The following is an 18,793-nucleotide window of genomic DNA, read 5'->3' on the forward strand; positions in this document are numbered from 1 at the left end:
AGTGGTTTGACAGTAGTAGACTCGTTGGTAGAGTTTTCTTAGATGGTCAAGTGACCTAAAAGGGATCCGTGTGGCGATTGGAATTGTTCTGAATAAGTTCATGAGTAGTTCTGAATATATCGTTTTCAATATTTGCGTGGGTTTTATTTCAAGGCACTTGTTGTAGTGTCATCGGTGGTGGAAGCATTCAAAAGGTGTTTATGTTTTGCGATAAAATATGACTCTTTGCTAATGCGCTGATTATAAGTTGCATCGTATCTGAATTTGTAAAGGGAAAAAATTCTGAATTTAGGTTGTTCTTTAGTGGCGCAAATGTCGATGCGTTCGCTAAATGCTATTTTTCTGTATTCCCGAATTATAATTTGAGATCCATTTAGGGTCATCGTCTGGCGTAGACTGTTTTTGGTTTGGCCTATGTATTGCTCTCGACATCCTGAGCAAGTTAACACATATATTGGGTATTTCGAAGCACATGTGAAGTTAATTTTAACTGTAAAACTTTGACCTTGTTTAAAGGAGAACTCCGATCCCTCAGTTAGGTTGACGCATATACCAAAGTTAAGTTTTCCGCATTTTTTACTGACGGTTTCAATGTTGTTGGCGAGTGTGCTTTGGGTTGTGTTAGGAGACTTTTCCTTGACTTGGGTTATCTTTTGCTCTTTATGATGGTGTGCGTTTGGAAGATTAGATTCATTCTGGGCTTTCCTTATAGTAGAGGAATGTTCTGGAGAATGCTGTCAAAGGTTTCATTGTTAAGGGAGTTGAGTGTGGAGATGTTTGGTAGGGCTTTTGGTTGTAAATCCTTCTTTAGTTTGAGATGTCTTAGTTCGTGGATGTTGAGTTGTATATGTATATGCATATTCATATACATATATATATATATATACATATGCATATATATATATCAAACTGAGTGCTTCAAGCTAAGATAATATCCAATTACAGAGTATATCTATTAGTGACTAATAATATTTTCTTTTCAACATATATATGAAATTATGCTTGCTTGCTTCATGTTTTTGCTTGATGGCGTTGGTGTCAACCCAGGTCAGTCATCTCACAGACATCATGCGTAAAGCCGAGCAATTTCACCACTACTTTCCATCGCTGGCAGTCCAGTGCTAGCTCTTGCCCATCTTGCAAGATGACGTTTATCCGCTGCAGATCTTCCTTAATCACGTCGATCTGACTGATGCGGGGCCTCTCCTAGCCCGCAGCTGCTGCGTTGAATGAGAGTAAAGCCTTGGTAGGATGATCTTGCAGGAGGCGGATGACCTGTCCGCACCGGTGCATGCGACGGTTAACTACAAGGTGGGAGGTTGTAAGCTGATGCGTGCGCACACGCAGTTCTTTGCTGGAAACAAATAATTTAATATTCTTTGGAATACAAATGCTTTTAAGCTTTACCTGTAACGCAATTGGGGTACTACATTGATTCCATTCCAATGCTATAATTTATAAGGTGGCAAGCTGGTAGAATCATTACCACTATGGACAAAATGTTTTGTGGCGTTTCGTCAGACTCTTTACCTTCTGAGTATAAAGGCCGCTAATGTTGACTTTGTCATATCTAAGTACCAGTAAAGTACTGGGGTCGACGAAGTGATTGAATCCCGCTACTTTGAAAACATGCTACCATTGTACCAAAATTAGAATATCATTATAATTAATCTAATATTTCACTAGGTCATTGCAAAGTTCCGCTTGTTCTGGGAAAGCATGATAAGAATGAATATAGATGAAAATATCATCTGTAAACATTTATATATTTAACGAATTTTATTTCCCCTTTCCTTTATTGCTGTTCGAAACAGTAACTGCTTTCACGCACGCACGTTTATGGTTTCGCTGAGTGATTTTACATGAGTTAGAAGTATTGTTTCTGCAGTAACTTAGACATGATGATATTTATTTAGTCAACTGTGATGCTAACCATGGATCTTACAACCGGTGGATATTAGGACATGCAGAAATGTCTTTGTTCAAATGTGAAACATTATGAGAAATAATAGAGTTATCGACACATTTAACTATACTTTTCTAATGTTTCTAACTCAGTGATGAGAGTTCCTAGAAACTAAGTAGTAGAAAAAACCAAACAAAAACAGAGAAAACTAAAAAAAAAAGTCATTGAACCCTTCACATAGTTAACAGCTGTCTACCATTTGCACGGTTACATAGAAATACTCATGATAGCAAAGGAACGCAATGCAAGACTATCTGGTTTTGATGAATTCTTAGTTCTTGGAGGGATGATATTTTGATGTAAAATCTTTGAGTAATTTACATTCTGGTAAATATATATATATATATATATTTATATATAGGTGCAGTATATATATATATATATTATATATATATATATTTATATATATATATATATATTGATAAAACGGTAAGATAACAAAAGAAAGAAAGAGACCTCAATATTACGTAAATAGAGGAAATTTATCTATACAATATGTTATATTACTCGGTAGTCAAGATAAAACTCTGAGTTTCAGATGCCGAAGTGGAAATCCACAACACCATCTCTTCGGTTATCTGGCTATTTGAAAACGTTATGAAAAAATACCGTTAAATAAAGGGAAATTACTCTGTTATAACTCTGCTTGCCTGCGTACTTATACATCGCTCGCATTTTTCGTCATAAAAATTATGTAAAAATTATATAAAAATACATAAAAAATATATAAAAAATATATAAAAATATATAAAAATATATAAATTCTTCTTGGGACATAACATAGAAAGCATGTTCTATCTGTTTTCTTTAGGGGACCAAGAACGTAACAGAAATTTAGTCACATGTGGGCATGATCCGAAAAGCTCTGTCCTTGTATTTAGACATGTAGTAGGGTCTAAGCTGCTTTTCCAGATAAGCCATCTCTCCATGTCGCATAGACCGCACCGTCCGCTGCCGTTAGTATAGGGCTTACATCTGACCAAAATATTCCATTGTATGTTATAATCGACACCTTTATCTCTTAAAGACCAAATATGATTAGATAATTGTGTCGCTTTTCTTTTGTTCCAGTGCCTAAAGCTCAAAGTGTGGTTATTGAACCTGGCCTTGAAATTACCCTCTGTAAGGCCCACGTATTTCTTCGTCGAAACGGTGTCTTTAGTGGTTATAGAGTTTACGGTAGCTTCATATATGATGGTCTTGGACATGCAAGCTCCATTTAGCGGGCACAATTCTTTATTCCTGCATGAACAGCTGTTTTCTTCTTGTGTTTTTTGTATGTTATGTTTGATTATGTTTTTAAAATTGGTAGTTGAACTAAAACTAATTTTTAAATTGTGTCTATTGAAGAGTTTCCTATAAGTATGGTTAACTGGAAAATGTCTATCTATCAGTGCTAGGAAATATTTACCTATATTGAAGGCCACCTCGGGTGTAAACCAGATGACCTTTCTATTTCTATTATTCCTTTTCCTTACTGTTGGGCTAGTGATAGGTGTATATTTTATTTTATCGCTAAAACCACTATCTTTTAAAGCCTTATTATAAACTGGGGCAACGCTATTGAAGATGTCCTCATCAGATGAGAGGCTAGAAATCCTCTTACTAATATTTTTAACTAAATTTTCGAATACTATAGGGGGATGGCATGAACCTACATTAATATAACTTAGTCTATCACTGGGCTTCCTATAAGGCTTATAAATATTCTTATTAAGATCTAAGGAAACGTCTAAGAAATTGACAACCGTCAGGTTAGTATCTATAGTTATACTAAGTCCGAAGTGTTTCATTAACTGGATAATATCCTTCCTAAAACGATCTTGTGCTGGTCCATTTGTATTAGCTGTTAAGGCGAGGGCATCATCTTTGTAGATGGCGAAATGTATGTTAGGGAATGTCTTACCTAAGGTATCTAGGAGAAAAAGTCCAATTAGATCACAGATGCCTGCCCCATCATATAAACCCATACTCACATCCAAAGCGCCCTCTGTGTCGGTGTTTTTTACCCACTTTGCATTCTCACTGAAAAGTAATGTCTTTCTAGCATGGAAGATTATGTCCTTATCATTGGTACTAATTTCTATGAAGTCACTAGCGAAGATGAGGGCTTTATCTAGCAGTTCTTTAGAGATAGAGGCATAAAAATCAACAATATCGAATTGTGTAAACCTCGCTTTTTTCTTATTCTTAATGGCTTTAAACCAGTCTACGACTTCTATACTATTGGACCATTGTACTAGCCTAGTATCGGTCTTAATTTTCGTATTTAATATTTAGTTAAAAATATTAGTAAGAGGATTTCTAGCCTCTCATCTGATGAGGACATCTTCAATAGCATTGCCCCAGTTTATAATAAGGCTTTAAAAGATAGTGGTTTTAGCGATAAAATAAAACATACACCTATCACTAGCCCAACAGTAAAGAAAAGGAATAATAGAAATAGGAAGGTCATCTGGTTTACACCCGAGGTGGCCTTCAATATAGGTAAATATTTCCTAGCACTGATAGATAGACATTTTCCAGTTAACCATACTTATAGGAAACTCTTCAATAGACACAATTTAAAAATTAGTTTTAGTTCAACTACCAATTTTAAAAACATAATCAAACATAACATACAAAAAACACAAGAAGAAAACAGCTGTTTATGCAGGAATAAAGAATTGTGCCCGCTAAATGGAGCTTGCATGTCCAAGACCATCATATATGATGCTACCGTAAACTCTATAACCACTAAAGACACCGTTTCGACGAAGAAATACGTGGGCCTTACAGAGGGTAATTTCAAGGCCAGGTTCAATAACCACACTTTGAGCTTTAGGCACTGGAACAAAAGAAAAGCGACACAATTATCTAATCATATTTGGTCTTTAAGAGATAAAGGTGTCGATTATAACATACAATGGAATATTTTGGCCAGATGTAAGCCCTATACTAACGGCAGCGGAAGGTGCGGTCTATGCGACATGGAGAGATGGCTTATCTGGAAAAGCAGCTTAGACCCTATTACATGTCTAAATACAAGGACAGAGCTTTTCGGATCATGCCCACATGTGACTAAATTTCTGTTACGTTTTTGGTCCCCTAAAGAAAACAGATAGAACATGCTTTCTATGTTATGTCCCAAGAAGAATTTATATATTTTTATATATTTTTATATATTTTTTATATATTTTTTATGTATTTTTATATAATTTTTACATAATTTTTATGACGAAAAATGCGAGCGATGTATAAGTACGCAGGCAAGCAGAGTTATAACAGAGTAATTTCCCTTTATTTAACGGTATTTTTTCATAACGTTTTCAAATAGCCAGATAACCGAAGAGATGGTGTTGTGGATTTCCACTTCGGCATCTGAAACTCAGAGTTTCATCTTGACTACCGAGTAATGTAACATATTGTATATATATATATATATATTATATATATATATATTATATATATATATATATATATATATATATATATATATATATATATATATATATATATCTATATATATATATAGGTGCAGTATATATATAACTAATGTAGGATAAAAATTTTTTCGGGAAAAAAAAAATGATCCTACATTAGTTATAAATTTAATAGTGTTCACTTCCGGATTCTCTCACTCAGTGAAAGTTTCTAGTTCGAATCACACATGTCTCGAGATGTGCCGAAGATTTTCTATTTTGGATATATTTGGGGTACTTAGGTCTGCTCAGGACTTAGTGCTTGCTTTTTCCACGAGTATGAGTAAGTATTTCACTTATATCTCACATATTTATCGCTGAAGAGGGGAAAATTCTTATGAATTAACCCCGAAATTGGGACCAATGCGGTGATAACGGATATTTTAGAAATTTCTATCGGTTTGTTTCGAGACGCATAAATTATAATGATTATTGACAATTTTGTCTTTTTTTCGGCATATTTGGCATTAGAATTTTTCTTTTGCATTTATTTTGTAAATTATATATATATATATATATATATATATATATATATATATATATATATATATATATATATATATATATGTATGTATACACTTTCTAATGTATCCTTTCTTAATTTAAGATGGTGGGGGTGTGATTTGTGAGTGTTTAGCAGAATGAGCAACAATGTGTCAATTTCCTTTCTCCCATTACACATTCTACTTTATATTTTTAGCATAGGTGGTTGATTTACTTAACTATAGTTGATAACAGAATGAGAGATTTTCCGCCTACATATATACACGTACCGACATCAGTTCTGACGTGAAGATGTTCCTTTACTTTACGTAATAATTGTTCAAAGTACATGTTGTACATAAAAGACAAGATCAAAAGCCCAATGAATTACTATAGAATATGGCTAAGAAATGGACAATTTTAAAATTAAGGTTCCAAAGCAAATATAGTTCCAAAATGTTTCAGGTAAAGATATATCACATCTTGATACCAAATAAACTTTGTATAGCTAAGAATCCGTTACTCATTCTGCTGATGGAATGGCATGCCAATACTTAGTCGTAATTGTATTACACTGCATGATATTACATACAATTTTGCGATTCTCTGTCAGCTGGGTTGATAAAAACTATCAACTGATTGAGATAAAAGAGTGTATTTCACACTAAGTATCGATAGAGAATATAACCATATCTATGGTTTATGGCTTTTCAGTTTTCCCGCTTCGTTGAAAGTTTAACAATAAAAGTTTAGCTCTATCCCGTCTTCAAAACTTTCTGGAATTTGATCGTTGATATCAAGTCAGATGTGACAGACAGAATTCAGTAGCTGAAGGAACCAACCCACAAGGAATCAATCCCTGTTGTTTTTATTTCTCTCAATTGATCGTCTAAATGAAAATCTTAATATTTTCAAATATTGCAGGCCAAACGCCTTATCGATAGAGAGGATCATGTTCTGAGATACTCTTCAAGGCTTAAACAGTTCTTGGTACATTGTTCTACTTTCTTCTACCTCACATCAGCAATCTTCATTGTTTATCTCTAGCAGGTTTAAACTGTTTTGGATTTGGTCTATATAATTGGTTTTTGATCCCGCAATACAAGCCTTATCGAGCAAACTAATCAAAAGGGAGGCGTTGTTTTATCTCCAGTTAGCCTCGAACGGGGTGACCTTTGATGAGAAGGAGAATGTTGCTTAGCTCCATACCAGCACTGCCAAACAACGATTTTTGAAGAAAAGGAAGTGTTCTTCACCCACAAGCACCCTTTGATCGAGCAACCCTATTCCAGCAAGGAAAATTCCGGGTTCCTTTCAGATGCTGGATTATATTATCCAGTTATTCCCCTCATTTTTAAAGAGAGTATTGTGTAATTTTAAAAACATTTAGCTGTTATTTCCATTAACTTGAGAAACTATTTCTTATAGTCACATTCTAATTTAGTAGTGACGCAGTTGACAGGTATAATTAAGATGTAATTTGCTCTGCTTCTTTCACAAGATCTGCAATGAAAAATCACATCTTCTCCACTTCTTATACTATTTATGATGACTTAATTTGTTATATCCCATCTTTTGTGTTATTAATTACTCTATATATGTAATGAATGACTGAGAGATGCATTTAAGTCGTTCATGTATACATTCAGATTTACATATACACAGACATAATCACAGACATACACATATAGAAACACAGACACACTCCTCCCACACACTCACACACACACACGCGCATGTACTGAGATTAAATGTAAACAATGTTTAGATTCCTTAACGTCAGAATATGGCATTTAGCTAGATTTTGTAAAGACTGTTACGTGAGGTTGTACTATATATTTAATCATTCCTCTCTTTCTCTCTTTCCTTCTCTCTCCTCTAGAGAGAAAGAGAGTTAAACAGAGCGTAGAGAGAGTGTGTGAGAGAGAGAAAGAAAGAATGAAAGAAAGGGAGGTAGAGGAAGACGAATACATATGTATGTATATGTATATGCAGCACAATCTAACTTAGCACTCTTATATCCATTAATATTTCTATATTAAAAAAGCATAAATGTTATATATATATATATATAGTTGGACGCACAGTGTACAGACACACACACATACGCACACACACACACAAACACAGATACACACGCAGACACACACACATATTGTTGAGCAATACATTACCGCCTGTTTCATGTTAACTACTGCACTTGGCCATATGGATGACTCTTCTGGTAAGTTGACCGGATGCGCTAACCTTATTTATACTGGAGGTATTTAGTTCTGTTTGGATGGCTTTTGGTAAAGAGACCCATATCGAAACGTAAACGTACTTGACTATGCTGCTAAATACCGGACTGGTACTATCTGGCATTTTAGGGACTGAAACTAAACAGCTGATACAAACTTTGGTAAATAATTGTTATGTGAAATATGTAAAAAATAAAACTTATATAAAGTTCATAATGTAATCATGTGATACGATCCAATTCAATTTCTTTCGGGGAGAAAAAACACAAACATAAAGCTTTTAAAAGCAGATGTATATTCAATTAAGATGTTATGAATTATGTTTTCTAAAACTGCTATTTCCCTGATTTAGTCATAGGTATTCCTTTGTGAAATGAATGATTATTCTTTTGAATCCGTGATTAAAAGAAACCTTTTATTCGAGATCATTAGGACAATATACATCAACTTCAATTCACCAAAGAGGATTATCACCGGGAGCAGCATAGCCCAACAATACGACAACAGCAGGAATACTGACAATGTCACTAGCAATAGGGAAAAAAAAGTAAAAATATAAAAATACAGCTGGCAGCCATCTTGCCTTTGAATCACATTAAAATAAGAAAGAGCTCATACATATAACAATTGTTTTTCTCGGAGTTATGAAATCTTAATAGTCATGATGGATATAAAAAAGAATTAAAATAATTAACGTAGTTTCTTCCTTTAGTTATATGGATACAGCGAAAGAAACTTCATCGCCAATTAAATTATTTCAATGGAAAACAATTGCATCAAGAGACATTTATTTAATGTGAGTGATCGTTACTGACAGTAACATTAGCTGTGAAAGAAAAGGATCAACATCCACCATATTTGTCACAAATTGGCGGAAGAGCTGCCATAACAACAAGCCAATACAATTATTAACAGTGATGGAACATTGTAGTGATCCAGAATATTAATTAAAATTAAGTCATATTGAGAAGAAAAAATCATTATCTTATCAACTAATTCTAGTGAAGACTGTTAGGGGAGATAAGCACAGTATTTAAATGTAGTAGTAGTGGAAGTAGTAGCAGAAGCAGTTTCAATAACAACAGCTGAAGTAGCAGCAGTAATAGTAGTAGTAGTAGTAGTAATAGTAGTAGTAGTAGTAGTAGTAGTAGTAGTAGTAGTAGTAGTAGTAGTAGTAGTAGTAGTAGTATGGGGGAACGCATACTAGTATTTGACTGAATTAAAATAGTGGGGAAGGTGAGAGAGATTTTCAGCTTGAGGTAAGAACTTGGGGCATATTTCAATCATATTTAATCTCATCAGCCAAACATCTTTTAATTTAATTTGTGAGTCACACTGCCATCCGCCACCGATCTATGAGCGCTACCCTCGTGAAGAGGCGATTCATACACTGGAAATATAAAACTGTAACATTTGTAAGGCTGAAAATTTTAAGAACGTATTTTCAAAGGTAAAATAATAAGTTACTTGACATTTCCCCTATACAGAGTATGAACTTCGAGAAGCACGTAAGAGTGTAACAATTGTATGGCTGATCATCCACAACGCTTATTTGCAAAGTTCCTGTTTATAAACTGTCTGAAAGTTTTGCCTGAAGTCATATTTACAGAAGTACCGTTTACTGAATGCACTATGTCGGAGTTAAGGAAAACAAGCAGCCTAGTAGTCTTTTACAGTTGGATTTCTGGAGAGCTTATATGTAAAAGTACAATTCAAAAAAAATATCTGAGCATTAAAAAAAATCTGTCTATAGTCTGCAGATAGTACTTGCAAATGTACCATTACTTAGCACACTATCTGAACGTTTGTCCTCATGTAGAGCAATATCTTACACCAGATTAAGAAACACGCTAACTTTTGAAGGATCGAAGTTCATGAGAACTTATTTGTAAAGTTAGCTACAAAACAAGGAGCTTAAACATAATACGGCTGCAAGTTTGCAAATCTTATTTGTAAGATTGCAATGTTGAAGACATAACCTGATTGTGTTTCCTAATATAGATTGGAATCGTAATGGGGAAACAAGAAATGTTGTAATGTCCGAATTTATTGAGCTATTATCTAAAATGGTTGCCTTTATTGAACAAACTATTTGCGCATTTCTTTTCCTGTATAGCGAGATATCATCTAAGAAACAAACAAAATAAAAATGTAACCATTGTACACCAGGAAGTCTCGAGATCTTTGCAAAAGTACAAATATTGTATAAACCATTTCTTAAGTGTTCTTATGTAAAGAATAATTTACAACGGAAACGAATTACCTCATTACTAGTGTAGAGATGAACATCTGGAAATCGTCTATGAAGATTTCCCATTATTGAACAGATTATCTGAGCATTTTAACTTATGTAGAACGATGTGATACTTCGAAAAAAAAAATTCAACCTTTGCATAGCTGAAATACTGGCGATCTAATTTGCTATGGTATCTTTATCAGACATTCTGATAGCTTTCTCATTTAATACAAAATCTTCCTCCGGAAACAATAGAGCCTATAATTTTTGTACATCTGAAACTGTAGAGATCTTATTTGCAATGTTAACATTACTGAAGTAAATATATGGGCTTTTTACTCGCGAAAAACGAAATCATACTTCGCAAATAAAAAGAAAAATACGCTGTTAGATTTATGGAGATGACATTTTTCAAACAATATTTGTAAAGGTACCATTTGTAAAAAAATCCTTTGACAGTCTTTCTCCGTGAAATGCAACGCTGTCTTCGAAAAACAAGAAAAGATTTGTACGGCTGAAATATTGGACATTACGTGACAATATATCATAACACACTATCAGCGTTTTTTCCTCTTATGGTTTAAAATCTTATCCCAAAAGCGTAGAACACTCTAACAGCTACTCACTTGAAAGTCTGGAGATAAGTTACAAATATACCACTATTGCTTATATCAATTGAGTGCTTTTGTTAATTTTGAGGTAAATCATTCCCGTGAAACAAAAATATCCAGAAATCTGTATGACCATTATTGAATAAACTATTCACGCGCTTACTTTCATATAAGGTAAGATCTTTCTTTGAATAAAAAGAAACCGCTAAACTTTGAAGATTTTCAAGTCAGGAGATCTTATTTGCAACAGTTCCATTGTTGAAAGTTATTTATACAGAAATCTTGTAAAATTTGTGCAGCATATAGTCTTTGGGGGTTTACTTGTAAGGGTTAAGTTACTGAACACTCTATCAGAGGTTTTTTCATCATGTAAAGATACATCTTACTCTAAGAAAATGAAAACATAGCAAATGAACAGTTGAAATTCTAGCGATACCGAACTGGCAGAAGCGTTGGCACGCCGGACAAAATGCTTAGAGGCATTTCTTCCGGCAGTTTACGTTCTGAGTTTAAATGCCGCCGAGGTCAACTTTGCTTTTCATCCCTATCGAGGTCGATAAAATAAATACTAGTTGAGCACAGGGGTCGATGTAATCGACTAATTCTCCTGTTTAAGAATTTAAGCCTTATGCCTATAATGCGAAAGATATTTGCAAATTATAATTTTGCAAATATAATTTTGAAATTGCTTTGATGTAAAGTAAAATCTTGCTCTGGAAATAAGTAATCCTACATCATTTCTTCGACTGGAAGCCTTGCTACTTCATTTGTCAATGTGAACTTACGAAAAACTGTCTAACCGCTTTTCTAATGTGGACCTAAGTCTTCCTCTGGAATCAAGAAACCGTGCAAACTCTGTACGGTTGAAAGATTGCAAACTTAATTTGCAATAGTAACATTTTTCAGCAAATAAACATATATTTTGTCCTCGAGTAGACCATAATCGTACACTGGAAGCATAAAAATAATGTGACATTTGTTATTCTAGAAATTTCACATCTTATTTGGAACTGTATAGTTACCGAACAAATTATTTCATAATTTTTCCTTTTACAGTGCAAAATGTTGCTCAAGTAACAAGGAAACAATTAGCGTTTGGGCGAGTAAAAGACTAGAAATCTTATTTCACAAAGAAAAATTTGTTTACTTTCATCGTAAGTTGAATTTATTTCATAATGTATGATTGTTCAGGTAACAAAGAATCCCCTAACGTTTGTACCGCGTACATAAACACACCAACACCGGTTGCTAAGCTGTGATGGAGGCTAAACACAGATACAAAGACGCACGCACACACACGCACGCGCACACATACCTACACACATGTACATACACACAAACACACATAAACACTCATATATATATATATATATATATACGATGGGCGTCTTTGAATTTTTCTCTACCAAATCCACTCACAAGGCTTTGGTCGCCCCATAGATATAATATATGTATATAAATATATACATATATATATATATATATATATATATATAAATATACACATACACACAAATATATACGCACATACACATACATAAACATACCCACAATACATACATACACATAAATATATAGAGACATACCTTCACATCAAGATAAATATATATATCATAACGTATATACGCAAGCAATTTAAAAAAAATTGTCTGGTGTATATAATATTAAAATGTTAAAATTAGGAAATTGCACATTAATTTGGTATAACATAATTAAATACGTGTGTAAACAATATAAATAAAAACAAACAAGAAAAATAAACAATAAAAATAAACCTCAGCGAAGCTTAAGCTTCAATTTGTAAAACAAGCGAAAGCTTTCTTAAAAGTGAAGTCGAAATATGCACTACCATTGCAATGTAAAATTACTATAACGTATAAAGTCAAATTCAAATGCGACATTCAAAATTTTCCGAAAGTCAAAACATTTTACACATACTTTATTTTATCGGTTGACATTTTAAACTTGGCGGCGTGCCTGCAGGAATTTAAGAGCTCGCGCCTCTTGTTCAAAGCAGTTTTATCCTGGAACAGGACGGAAAACTTATCTTTACTTTCTCTTTCTTTCGTCTGGAACTACTAACTTGTAGAAGCATACGTCAGGGGATTTTGTGCGTGAATATACACATATATGCATTTGTATATATATTTATGTCTTGCCTATATATGTCTGTATATGTATGCAGCCATGTACCTGTATGTTTAGTGTATATATGTATATTATAGATGGTTTGGTATGTGTATATACTGCTAAATGTATACGGATATGTCTTTAAATAAAGAGGGAGTGTTGTAAATCAGAAACGAATTCTAACTGCATATCAAAGAAATCAGATTCCAAATATTTTCCTAGCGGTAAAGACAACTCGTTCGCGCGTTCATGTTTGTGTGTGCGTATGCTATTGTAAACTTTGGAAATGTGTGAGTGCTAATGTGTGTGTGTGTGTGTGTTTGTGTGTGTGCATGTGTAAGAAATCGCAGCTCAAGAGAAACAGATTATAAAGGACTAGAAAAACGTAGCGAATAATAGAAAATGCAATTATAGTATATTTCGTAGTGAGGTGAAAACTATCTTTAGAATTTGAGATTGCGTTGTACTGTCAGAAGCGTGTGAATGTGGCATTGAAATTAGTTTGGGCTTGGTATATGCATATAATTTTAGAGATTAAAATATACGACAATGTGCTATACTTTATATATTTACGAGCTTTGTGCATTTTTCAAGAATAGTGGAAGCGCACCCATACACGCACGCATACACACCCATACACACTCACGCACACTCACACACACACACACACACACACACACACACACACACACACACACACACAATGATCAATTTGAAAGTTTAGAAACTAATGTATAGCAGAAATTAGTTTATCTCCAAATTTTCATTTATTTGTTAACCGTTTTAATTAGCAAAACTTTATTGTTTTTCAAATTTCAGTATAACTCATATGATTGAAAACGGAGTAATTTTAGTTGAGGAATTAAATAACTGTTGCTCTTAAATAATTCTAATCTGATTCCTTGGAACGTATAAATTTGATTTTTGATTCTTTAAGAAATATCAATTCATAGACTTTATATTTTTAATTTAATCTATATTATCTTAATTCAAGCCTGAAAGGACTTTTTGTACTCTATGAATCGAGTTATATAGAAATGATTATGGATACAACTTTGGGAAAACCTCTTCTTGCAAGTAGTCTGTTAATTAGATCAAAATTGTGAGCTTTTCTCAACTCAATGGAAAAGGACAAAATGTAGTCTTTAAATTATTAATTCAAGTGTATTAAAATGTTTTCTTCAAAGAAACAACTTCTAAATGTGTTAAATAATTCACCTACAATGTCTGATATTGAACCAAAAATCGAATATGTATATTTAGACAATAGCATAATTTGATTCGTCAGAAATGTATAAACTAATTTAGCTGTTTTTTTTAAATACTTTTTAAACATCACATTTTTTTCTCTTCTACGCATTTCTTTCCTTGTCTTCTTTTTCTTCTTCATTCTATTTTACTTCTTCGCTTTTTCCCTCATCTTATTCACACCGATTACTTCCTTTCACCCTCATTATATATATTTTGTTGCGTTTAATATTCTTTTATTCTTTGGTGTACAAATATGATTGCACAAAATAAGTTTTTATGTGATCTATGTGAGATTGCGATAAACTATAACTGTACATTCTATATTTCGACTGTATTGAGTTCATTATTAAATTTTTCGTTTCCTAATCGTGCTACTCGATGATCGCAGCAAATACATACAAAGAATGCAAACACTCACGCACGTACACTTACACACATGTACACGTACAAATATGCCTATGATATGATGGAAATGCTAAATTGTTTTTCTCCTCACAGTAGAGAGAATGCATTCAGAAGGTTATATGAACTTATATCTGGTTGTTTACAAAGATAAATTTTATTCTTCTGGCCTGCAGATATTCTGAATGGATGTCAAAATTTCTCTGAAGAAGCCTTGTACGCAAAAGCGGGCATGTATATGCAGTCTAATACGCACATAACAGTGTATGCGCATTTGTGTACATGTGTGTGTATGTGCATGCGTGTTCTGTATTTTTATAACGCGGGCACACTTTGTTTACAAAATCTGTATTACTGATTTTCTATACGAGGAGAAATCAACATACTTGTTATCTATTTATATATTTTGTCTCCATACTGCTTTTCCAATCTTCATTTTATCTTGTTTATCTATTTCATAAAAATCTCCATCACCTCTGGCTTCCATCTTCTCCCCTTGCGTTTTCTCTCTCTTAGATAAACCATGTCTCTCGATTTCATTCTTGTAAACCATAACTCAAACTTTTACTTACTTAGTCTAACAATATATCTCTGTATATGCATATACATTAATATACATACATACATACATACATACATACACAAATATACATGCATACACACGTACATACATACATGCATACATCTATATTTCTATGTATATACATATTAAAACACGCATATACACACAGACATCTGTATAAAGTAAATCCCACAAAAAGAACAAACACAAATAATACAACAACGCGAGGACGTGGTACATGTATTAGCAGACGCTCAGGGAAAGAAAGATGGTTTAACGTTTCGAGCAACGCTCTTCTTCAGAAACAGAGGGAAGTCCAATAGAAAGGAAGACGGATGAAGGAAATCGCTAACGATTCACATGTGGTTGCATTATCTGTATATCTGTATATAATATACATATAAACATATACACAAACACTTTCATATATGCAATCCTACTAAAAAAAAAATATGTATGCTAATATATCCTGATATATATATATATATATATATATATATATATATATATATATATATAATATATATATATATATTATATATATATATATAATCACTTCTCTATATATTTAGAAATGTATTTTTAAATATATAGATTTAACAATCTATCTATCTATCTATCTATCTATCTATCTATCTATCTATCTATCTATCTATCTATCTATCTATCTATCTATCTATCTATCTATCTATCTATCTATCTATCTATCTGTCTGTCTATCTGTCTGTCTTTCTACATATGTATTGATGTACAGATAAATATATTTGAAATAAAAAATTTCAACATGGTCTGATTTTCACGTTTTATTTTTATAACCTCTCTTTACTATTTTACAACATTACAATAAAAATCAAGTACTTTCACGCTTTCCGTAATCTTCAGGTTTCTCTAATTTCATTATTTACGAACAGTTGGGCTTCAAAATTGACAACTTTAGCCAAATGACTGGATTTTTTCATTAAATACCTTCTGCTAGGCTCCAGTATCCTGAATCTTATGAACAGTATTCAGCCAATCAACATGTGGTTTAGCCGTCACGGTTTGCTAAATACGCCAACACAGCTGACATTGATTGCACTTATTCATAGGAACATCGCAATCAGTCAAAGGCATCTGTAAAGGATTCAGCATTTCGTGGTTGAAAAACACCTGTTATTATTAACAATATTCCAGCCTTTAATAATTTTAAATGAAATTAATATCACTGTTATTATATAATATTACTGTTAAAATTCATATGGTTCTTTTCCTTTAGTAAAATTACATTTAAATGAATAATGATTAAAATGTTTCTATGACTCACCAAAAGTGATAAATTACAGGACTCTACAAATGTTGAGTATTCTTTAATATATTATAATTGAGAGGCTCTAATTTCCACTATTCTGAGTTCCTTATTTCCCATCATCAGATGATAAACTAAACCTGTACTTTTTTGAGTATCCACTGTCTGAATATTTTTGGGAAATTTGACATAAAATTTGAAAGGAACACTTATCCTTACGCTCTTTTTTTTCAAAGACGTTCATGAACGACACATGTGGAAACGGCTGCTTTAGGATCACGCTTTTGATTTCATTTCTGGTTCTCGTGGTACTGGAAATCGGAGCCTTTGTGTGTCTAGAGAATAGGTGAAGAGGGGTGTTTCCACAGCATGGAAACCTGTGTTATGTGAGCCCATGTATGGTTAGGGAGGGAGATAAATCGACAGATAGACAGAGAGAAAGAGAGCAATACATAAATTGAGTAAGTGATGCATTGTGTGACATTTCCCTATATGTATATATTCAAGCATATATAACTATCCACAATAGATTTAACAACATGGACTGGAAGCACTCCGTTGGTTACGACGACGAGGGTTCCGGTTGATCCGAATCAACGGAACAGTCTGCTCGTGAAATTAACGTGTAAGTGGTTGAGTACTCCACAGACACGTGTACCCTTAACGTAGTTCTCGGGGATATTCAGCGTGACACAGAGAGTGACAAGGCCGACGCTTTGAAATACAGGTACAACAGATACAGGAAGTAAGAGTGAGAGAAAGTTGTGGTGAAAGAGTACATCAGGGATCACCACCATCCTCTGCCGGAGCCTCGTGGAGCTTTATGTGTTTTCGCTTAATAAACACTCACAACGCCCGGTCTGGGAATCGAAACCGCGATCCTATGACCGCGAGTCCGCTGCCCTAACCACTGGGCCATTGCGCCTCCACGATTTAACAACATAGAAAGTGGAAGCAAGTAGAAAGTTTGATAGACAGTATTCTAGTACCATTACTACCTCATTTTATGTTCGTATGTGTTACTGTGAGGTGCAATAATTTCAATGCCAAACCGATAACAAATCTGCATAGTAATAATTTATGTTCTACTAACTGTGATATATTTCTGATCCTATACATCCAGCAAAAGTTTCCGTTGTGCTCTTTGCCTGCTACGCTACTTGGGTTTTGGTGTACACTAATTGGTTAGGAACTCCCTTGACCGTATATAAATTTCTATTGCATAATATAATTTGTACCTACCCCTGTAGTTACACGTATAGGATTGGTATACGAAGGGGTACCCAAAAGTAACCGGGTTTTTTGCAATATTATTTCACTTTGTTTTACATGTTTACACTTTTATATCCTTGGAAGTATTCTCCATTTGAAGAAATGCATCGGTCCAGCCGCGCTTTCCACTGTTCGGTACAGTTCTGGAACTCTTGCAAAGTGATGCCTTTTAACGGCTCCGTCGTGTTTTTCTTCACCTGTCCACATCTGAAAATACCCTAACACCAGTTTTCGTTATCAGTGATGACTTTCGAAAAAAAGGTCCAGATCAACTTCCAGCTGTTCTTTCAGTTCGCTACACGCACTCAATCTTCCGTGAGCATGCGAAACACAAATTTTGCTGCAACTCTTTTCATTCGCAATTCCTCGTTCAAAATGTTTTGGAAAGAGCTCCGAAACACACCAGTCATAACAAGTTCGTCAATAGTTCGGCGACGGTCCCCCAAGATCAGTTTAGGAATTTTTCATGACGTTTTCATTCGTTCGTAAACTTGTGTTTTGCTCATGGCATCGTCCTTATAAGCTGTCTGAAGCACGACAACTGTTTCGGCCGCCGTTTTCTCCAGCAGAAAACAAAAATTCACAGAAATAGGCTGTTCCTTAGTTTCAACCATCGCAAAAATCGACGAACAGGGGAGAAGTACTGCAAAACAAAGATGCACTACATGGGAGTAGGACTACACAGAACGACGCCGGTCAGCAGACTGATGCTTGAGGGTTGCACCAAGTGGCTTTTAGCAGCGGAAGCCTGAACTGCAACAAGTTTGTTCCACAGAGTACGTTTACAATTAGTTTTGGGTACCCCCTCGTATTTGTAGACAAATCACTTGTAATGTATAAATTATATAAAAATAGTATCTATTTTGTCGCGGAGCTTCGTTTCAAACTGCTAGA

The 18,793-nt window shown here is 34.0% G+C and overlaps 1 protein-coding gene across 4 annotated transcripts in view; it reads left to right on the top strand.

Moving 5' to 3' along the window:
- Window positions 1-18,793, top strand: part of LOC118764280 (uncharacterized protein PB18E9.04c-like) — a 161,314-nt gene that overhangs the window by 12,562 nt on the left and 129,959 nt on the right. The window contains exon 1 of one of the 4 annotated variants that reach the window (XM_036504841.1): window positions 12,054-12,151. The exons of the other annotated variants lie outside the window; for them this stretch is intronic. The gene's annotated coding sequence lies outside the window, so the exon portion shown is untranslated. Of the gene's footprint in view, window positions 1-12,053; window positions 12,152-18,793 lie in introns of those variants that run through there. 4 annotated transcript variants of the gene reach the window in all.

Source organism: Octopus sinensis, linkage group LG7, assembly GCF_006345805.1.
Source record: "Octopus sinensis linkage group LG7, ASM634580v1, whole genome shotgun sequence".
NCBI classification, from domain to species: domain Eukaryota; kingdom Metazoa; phylum Mollusca; class Cephalopoda; order Octopoda; family Octopodidae; genus Octopus; species Octopus sinensis.